Source organism: Electrophorus electricus, chromosome 5 (assembly GCF_041902795.1).
Source record: "Electrophorus electricus isolate QZ-2024a chromosome 5, ASM4190279v1, whole genome shotgun sequence".
Classification (NCBI taxonomy): domain Eukaryota; kingdom Metazoa; phylum Chordata; class Actinopteri; order Gymnotiformes; family Gymnotidae; genus Electrophorus; species Electrophorus electricus.
This window is the reverse complement of record NC_137501.1, coordinates 21,807,588-21,816,418: the sequence shown is the minus strand read 5'-3', so window position 1 is coordinate 21,816,418 and position 8,831 is coordinate 21,807,588. Positions and strand designations below refer to the sequence as shown.

Sequence of the window (8,831 nt, the reverse complement as noted above, 5' to 3'; positions counted from 1 at the left end):
GTCAGTGTAAGACCTTCCAGGTTGTAATGGGTGTTGGGGGGAGTGATGTAACAGGTTCTGTGGTGGATATTTTATATGTTGGCTCCTCAGTCATGAGGGCAGTAGATCAGATCTTTAAAAACATTCACACATACACACACGCACACACACATTTTTATTATGACAGATATACTGTCATCAAGCTGGAGTAAAATTTGTTTACATTATTACATTTGTTTACATTTCCAAGATGAGGGGAAACATCACTATCCACATCTTTTGTCCATGTGCGATGATGGAAAAAATAAACTTTTGGATATCGCAGGGGCCTTTAAAACAGCCCGTAATGGTGTGAAACTAAAAGTGCAGATTGATTTCCTTTTGGTTACTGTGGTTTGGCTTTTGTGTGTGAGTGCATGTAGTGGAATGCACAAATGAACTCAAGCAGGCCCATCCTGTGTTGAGAAATCAAGATTCGATTTGCAGGCTAAGTGACCTGCCGCAGGACAGCAGTTAGCCGAAGCTAAGCTAACTCCGCTTGCTAATTAGGCCGATGAGGCATTACGCTAGACTGCGAATCATTAAAACCCATTAGAGTAGCTCTTAAATAATACAGCAGGGGAGTTAGAATGCAATCTCTCTTGTTCATTGACTGCACTTATACTACACTTTGCTAGTTAATGTGGTGGACTTACCCTTGTCCCAATTTTAAAATCAGTATTTAGGGACCATCCGCCCTGGAATAACTGCATTAATGCTCTAACCAAAAATGTAATTGTACAGTCTTCACTTCCAGACAATAAACAGATAAAAGTGGTCCAAAAAAAGAAGAAATCACCCAAGATTTTCAACCTTGAAGCTAAGAACAAAGTGAAAGAAGATGCAGGAAAACACTTTTACTTTAACTTGGCTCACAATCTTTAGGACTACACATCTTAACCCCCTTATTTCACAGGCATCTACAGCCATTCCAGATACCGTAACAGGTGCATATGAAAACAGAACATGCCACGGAGCAGAGTCTGCAGTCTGACAAGCCAAAGTGCAGATGAAGGCGAGAGCTGAGAGAACGTGGGTGGGATGAGCCAAAAACTTTCCAAAAAACTTGGATGCTGCATGACTTCACCAGGAAAACATTTGCCGCAGTGTAGGGGAGTGTTTTATGGAGAAAGATTTGGTATTTTAATAGCTCTGATCAAAAGAGAATGAATTAAAAATGGAACATATTCCAAATATCTCTGCTCTGTTACCACAATAGTAATCATAATAGTAAATTATGTTATGAGCCATATTCACAAATTATTCATAGTTTTATTGATAGTTTTTTCAGGGTAGGAAGTACAGAAGTGTTCATTCTATAATACATAATAATATACAAACATAATAATAACATATAATAAATTCATTTGATACAGTCTGAATGAGATATTCACTTTAAGTATTCCTCATTATTCATTAGTCACACGTTCTCTGTTGTGTTGATTGGCTGTGTAGTCACACTTAAGCACCGCATCATGTCTACTGTAAGAGGGTGTTAATTTAACACTGAAGAATGCAGAGAATGCACCGTCTGTAAGTTTCGGTTCCATGCAGGCCCTCGCATCTGATGTGGGATCTCCCCAATAGCCAGGCACAACCTCACTGTCCAGGAAGGACCTTGGTGAAAACAGCATCGGGAGAGACAGTAAAATTAGCAGCACCTATTGAAGGAGAATTCCAGACTTCACTTCAACCCTCTCATGGTGTCATAAAGCAGATTGGCTGAAGTGAATGATTGTAAAACCCCCAACAACACAGCTCACTGAAATGGAATTTTGAGCTCCCTAGTCAGTAACATGACAGGTGTTGTCTGTTACAGGGAAGATTTATGTTTATAGCACTTGGCTGATGCTTTAATCCAAAGTAACTCACAATTATGACTGAACACAATTCAAGTAATGGAGGGTTAAGGGCCTTGCTCAGACACCGAACAGTGGCAACTTTGTGGTGGGGCTTGACCTGATAGCTTGTGGTGGGCCTTGACCTGATTGCTAGTTGAGTACCTTAGCCACTGCCCTGCAGCATTCCAGCTTGACAACAATTTAGCTGATTGAGATGGCTCGTGTTTATATCATATTTATGGCATGTGTTCATACCATATTTATCATCCCCCCCCAAGATGGCATATCCCAGGGTTTTTGCCTTTTTAGGAAATTCAAGGGGACATTGACTCATCTGGCTTAAAATCAAGGAAAATTGATACGCTGGGTCAGACTAATGTAGCATTTAGAGTAATTAATATGCTCTATATAGGTGACATGAAAAAGGAAAAATGCAAATCTCGACAACACTGTTGAGCCCCCATAGCTATTCCTCTCCAAAAGAATAAATCTGAAAGGTTCACATTCGACTGAATTTGATTAGTGGCCTTCAAGTTCAACACTGGAAGAAGGTTTTATTGAAAGCAGTAATGACACCTCAGTGAGTCTCTGTATGAATTGCTAAGAGAAAATAAACTGATTTGATACAATCTTTCTCCTTCTCTCTCGTATACATAAATATGCACACATATATATATATACACACTCCTTCTTGTTACTTTGTAATGATGCAATCATTTCATTTTTAAAAGCCTCAACAAACACACACACACACCTTTATTGACTTACACACACGCACACATACACAAAATAACTATTAACTACTAAGCAAGACTTAGAAAACTTTCACATCTGACTGCAGAACTAAATCAGTGTCACCTGAGATGGTGAACAGCAGCCCATCGCCTGTTCTTTTCGTGCGCTAAATCTGCTGACTTGTCTAAAATAATTGACATTTTGCACACATTTGGGAAGCTAAAACCATGATCCTGTCACATCCCAGCAGTTAGCCGTCAAAGCCTCTCGCTAATGAGCTTAGTGTGGCGCAGGTGCGCGAGCCCCAGCAGCAGAAATAAGCAAAGGGTATCGCCTGTTCTCCTGGGAATCACGGTAAAAAAAATAAAGTGGAAGCCCTTTTTACCATGCGGAAATTCCAATGTGGATGTTGTCTGGTAAAGGCTTAAGACATAGCTGCTACTTTTAAAAGAGTATTGCTAGCACCAGTGCTAACACGGGCCCCTGAACAGTCTGGGAGCCGGGGCCCAAAATGCATTTCCTCAGGGCACTGGCCAGGCATGGAAAGATTCAGGGCCCCGCTTTCTGTTCTGGTGTATGCTCCAGAATGTTTTTAGTCAGATTTAATCTGGCAAATTTTTAAAAATTTACTGCAAGGATCTATATCTACACATGAGCAAAACCTGCAGCATTATTGCTTGGTGCGTAATAAAATAAATAATAAAAAGAGAGAAAAAGAAAAAGATTGTAACCAAAAAAAACGTGTCAAAAATGAAAAATCTAAATGCAAGTTTCTGTTATGCGCTACACACAGAGATGCTTTGGCAATTATGTAATTCTTCAACAAAGTTTGCAAAACAGTGGTGTAATAGCATTGCATTTTGTCTAGTGAACTTTATTCCAGTTTCCTGGGATTCCAGTAGGAATACTTGCCAAGAATGCCCTGCGTAGCCCACCTCACCTTGCCTCTTTTCCTTTGGGTGCGTTCGTTCAGACCTTTCCTCGGTTCCCAGAACAATTCAGTCGCTTCTCTCCACATCAAAGATCTGACATTAAATGTCCCGACACAGGGACAGTTCATTCCGAGGATTATATGTTTTACTGAAGATAAATGGACATTGATTTACCTGCGAAATATTATGCTAAAACACGAACCATTCCATCTGGCATCATTTTGTGCTTGTCCTGATGAAGTCGTCAAATCATTTCAAAATTGTAATTATTTCATTTAATTAAACTATATTGTGTGTTCTTGGGACATTGATTTTCTATCCATCGGATCCTCAGCGGGAGACCCGCGTCTCTCTTCTCTTTTATGCACCTCTACAATAGCCCTCCATGTTTTCCACTCCTGTATCCTCCGCTCTTCTCCTTTCCTCTCTTCTGCTCTCCACTCATCTCCTCTAATCTCCAAACTAGGAATAATATTTTAAATATAAACAATCATGCCAAAACATACATAAATTGAATGCGCAATTTGTGTTTGGTAAAACCATTCGATAGATAATTAGGAAAATGCAGAGGAACATCGATCTCAGGGGCGTTGGACAGCGGGTAATGTTGGACCTGACTACCCGGGGGCCTGCTTGGATAGGGGCCCTCCAATAGCTTTGGAAATAAATCGATGGTTTCTTATTACTCTCTCTTATTGCAGAGATCAATAATGTTAGACTTGGTCATCCATGATAAGTCTTTTATCTGCATGTGGTTTTCTTCCACCCCTCCCCACCCCACTATACTCCTCCACCAAAAAGCAAAAGTTGTCTGATCCCCCTGCACGCAGATCTGTTGTGTAATTCCTGTGTTGCTGATTAGAGAGCATTTAGCAGTTCTGACCTGGTTAAAATGAAACCATTTCAGAAATGAAAGGAATGCGAAAAGAGAGGCAGGGGACTTTCTTCTGGTTTGAGTGCCCCCGTTTCCTTCAGAAAACAGGTGAGCCTGAACTGTACTGAGCAGTGTTGTAGTACCGTATGCTAACTGGCTACATCTGTGGTCATTTATAAAAAGAACAAGTGGATAAAGAAACAGAGGAATTTCACCCAGAGCAGCAAGTAGCCATGTTAAATAGTTAATATAACAAACAGTGTTTTTGTTAGCCAGCTCAGCAACTAACCTGTAAAACGTGCACAGATAGTTCCAAAAGCATCCACAGATAAAGCAGACATCTCTGCCGATTTTGATGTTTCACCCTTAAATGCATACAGGTCATTCTAGATCATCATTTTTATCAATTTTAGATTTAAAACCGTTTGCCATACATAATTTCTGAGCGGATTTTGATGTATGTATTTTGAGTTTTCAGGTCTTTAGTTAACTACTAAAATAAAGCTAGGTAGTTCCGTATATGAATATATATATATATATATATATATATATATATATATATATATATATATATATATATATATATATATATATATATATATATATATATATATAGAAAAAAACACTGTTTCCGGATAGTTCACTATATCACTTTCAATCTCAGGCTGTGTTCCAATAGTTTACTATTGTCTCCTTCACTCACAGGCTGTGCACCAAATACTTTACTGAAATCTGCTTTACTGTCTACTTTACTGGGCTATCTCATGAGCTATAGATCAGCCCAAAACAAAGGAATACAGATAAGAAAGGAATTTGTACTGGGCTCTTCGGACAATGTCTGTGCTATTACCATTTATACTGGTTACTATCGAAGATGTTAAAAGAGCCCGTGGTAATGAAAGTTCGAGTCTAATAGTGCTGGGTGAGATTTGTTAACTTCATATGGTTCAGGTGAAAATATATTTGGAGCACAGCGTGACATTTTCTTTCCTCAAATCCCCAGAGTCACTAATTGAAGCAGCTGAATGTGCTCATTTAGCCTTGAGCCAGCAATTCGGCGGTGGGGGTATCGTCATGGGGACAAGAGGACACCCTTTGACGTGGTGCGGAAGTGAGCTGGTGCCATGCGCTGTGTATCTGACAGCTGAAGCCAGGCTGGCAGAATCTCGCTAGCTGACGCTGATCTGCTCCACCCCCCACACCCCGCACCCCGTCGAAAAAAGTAGGTCAGTGTCGTTTATCCACACTCACTGGCAAGAGCAAAGGGGCCGATCGCAGACCTGTTGCATAGCTGACGGATGGCACGACCGGGGCACCGGGCGGACGGACGGGCGGACGGGTAAAAAGACATGGACGAATGGATGAGCAGGATGAGAGGTGAAGCAAAGAACTGATGGAGAGATGTACAGGTGCTGAGAAGTGTATGGTGGATGTAAAAGAAGGCAGAGAAGATCGTTTCGGTTGGGGGAAGCAGAGACAAATCCATCACGCATCATTGACCGAATCGGATCATTTTCAAAGAATTACCATTTACCATTTAATCCAGATAAATGTAACAGAATGATTAAGATAAGAGGAAGAATAATGATTAAGATTTTTAAATATATTTTTTATTCTGAAGAGGGATGCTCATGTTTATTCTAATTTGGATCCACGTGAGCAGTGACAGTGCGGTTAAGAGTCATTTCATGACAGTCTGAAGGGAAAAATGTGTCTCTTTCTTCTGCAGCTGCTTCGAAGCAAGGCGAATATGCATTGTCCTGACATACAGACACTCCCACCAGGCCTTGTCATCCCAGTTGCACGTGACAGATGCTGCGCAAATACATGTTAGCACCTTCTGCTCTCACACACACACACACACACACACACACACACACACACACACAAAACCCATACAAGCTAACACTGACGTGGCTTGCACACTGCATGACAGTGGGATTCGTCTGAGCTGAGTCACACGCACACATGTACTCGCACACGTCGATTGGGTGATTGATGAACGTTTGGTCACACTCGCGTGCCAGATGGTGTGAGAGCGTGTTAAAGAGTGCATGATTGATGCGTGTGCGGGACTGTGTGCGTTTGACTGCACACATGATGGATGAAAGAGCTGGACTGCGTGACATTCGGGGGGTTTGGGGGCATTTGAAGGTTCAGCATCGTCCAGTAGAACAAGCCTGTTCAAAACACTGCACTATTTATGGGGTTATTCATTCAAAGCTGAAATGGAGCCATGCTCTAATTGTCTTATGTTGAGGCCTTTTTTATTTAGCTGGAATTTATTGTTTCACAGAGTCAGTGATAACATTGCAAACCCAAACCTGCCTGGTGATACAGCCTTGAGTCTAATATTAACCATGTCAATACTGATTACAGTTAGACACACCACAGACAGAGATACAGTAGATATTAGTCTCATGACATTGAAGGTTCACGCACACACTTAGAAAATGTCACCTACTATTTGAAGTTTAAATAAGTCCTATTAATAAAATCTATAACCAAATCATTTTGAATAATATAGATTAGAAATATAATTTGACTAGGAGCTGGTATGTGTTTTTGTGTGTGTGTGTGTGTGTGTGTGTGTGTGTGTGTGTGTGTGTGTGTGTGTGTGTGTGTGTGTGTGTGCATGCATGCATCCAGTGTCATCACAACTTACCTGACATATCTTCTGGGCACAAATGAAGGAATAAGTTGTACTGTTAAGTTGGAAGAACACCTGTCACCTAGATACACACACACACACAGTCTGACAATTGAAGTGCATTTGATCTAAACACTTTAGGAAAGACATCTCACTGCAGTGTGTGTGTGTGTGTGTGTGTGTGTGTGTGTGTGTGTGCTTTTTGGTGAGTAGAGAGTGTTAAAGGTGTGTTTTCCCCAATGCTCTTCCTTCCTGTTGAGTTGCTGATGCACTGGAGTAGGTTACAGCAACTCTGCCACCAAGATAATTAGCAAATACAAACATACTCTCACACACACTCACACACAAACACACACGTGCACGTGTGTGCACGTGCACACACATACTTTTGACAGTTGTTCCACTGCATGTGTGCATGAGTGTGCGAGACGCTGCAATTAGAGACGTTGTCAGACAGTGCAAGGTGACATCATCCTACCTCTGCTCTGGGACGTACACTCTCGCTTTCTTTCTCTCTCTCTTTTTCTCTCTATCCATCTCTCTTAACCCCTCCCCCCATTCGCTCAGATCAAACTCTGAGCTAGATATCAAATCTAACATGTTTGTCACTTCTGAGGGGAAAAGCGTTGTTTATGTAAACAACTTGACTCAAAAGCATAATTATTTTCTAAACAGCAATTATCTTTCTGAAACCATATCTGATGGAAATGAATATGCATGTAATTTGTGAAGAATCAAGTAATGATTTGCTACAATGTTCAGATCAGCCAATTCAGATTTATAATCACAACTAAGCATCACTTTATAATCGTTTTTTAATCACAATCAAGCTTCATTATTTTCTGAAACAAAGTAATTGACGCAATGTTTTCAAGGTGTACTTTGCCTTTAAAATCATTAGAGTGTCTCATGGTTTCCAAGCTGTTTACAGTCCCGTGACACTGGATTGTGACTGTAACATTACAGTTTGTAATCATAAATCCACCTTCACAGTAGAACACCTTTCAACATCTAGTGTTTGAAGCAACCATGAACATATTCACGCACAATTTTCAGTAAACGTGGGCCTGCAGCTCATTAGCAAAATGAAGTCAGCCCCTTTAGCCTACTTAGCTACAGCCAAAAACTCCCCACTCGATCATTTATAGTAGCTGCTGTGTTTGGTTTAAAGATCACAAATAATAATACATACTCACAGGCTGTGGAGCTGAATCTGCTGCTGGCTCACACAAAGCTGGAACTGCCCCGTCCTCTCGGGAGTAAAGAGATGTGAAAATCCAGCATCGAACTGCACGTAGTTTTTTTAAGCAGTCCTCCGGGAAGTGCCATCTGCACAACAATTGGAACAGAGAAAGGAACAGTGGGAAAAATTCATTTAAACTACTTCTTTGTGATTCTACCTTTTGGCAGAGCATACAAAGGAGATTTTCACTCACAACGCGTAGCACAGCGTTTTCTATACATGGCCACAAAACTGAACATATTCCTCCCAGCATCCGGTATTTGCTATGCATTGTGTGAGGGCGTGGTAAGTGGGCAATATGGAAACTGTGACAATATTGCATCATCTTAGAACAAAGAAAATGGCTGAAATTCCAATGAGGCATTTCAGGTAGCTGAGAAAAATGGTTCAGGTAGCTGAGAGAGTTACTCACGCTGGCCTGTACTTTTACTGTGCAGACCATGTACATGCACAAAGAGCTGTATAATACACTACAAGAAAAGGAAAAACAGTAAGACACTACAGGTGAATATTTAATCAACAAATAAAGTAACGAATA

At 40.7% G+C, this 8,831-nt stretch overlaps 1 long non-coding RNA gene across 1 annotated transcript; it reads right to left on the bottom strand.

Annotated features, from left to right (window-relative positions):
• Nucleotides 1-1,305: 1,305 nt before the first annotated feature.
• Nucleotides 1,306-8,572, bottom strand: LOC118242031 (uncharacterized). Its single transcript, XR_004776514.2, has 4 exons — nucleotides 8,487-8,572; nucleotides 8,247-8,379; nucleotides 7,066-7,132; nucleotides 1,306-1,635 (listed from the first exon to the last, which is right to left on the bottom strand). It is a non-coding gene; the product is annotated as an uncharacterized LOC118242031 (long non-coding RNA).
• Between the last annotated feature and the right edge of the window lie 259 nt (nucleotides 8,573-8,831).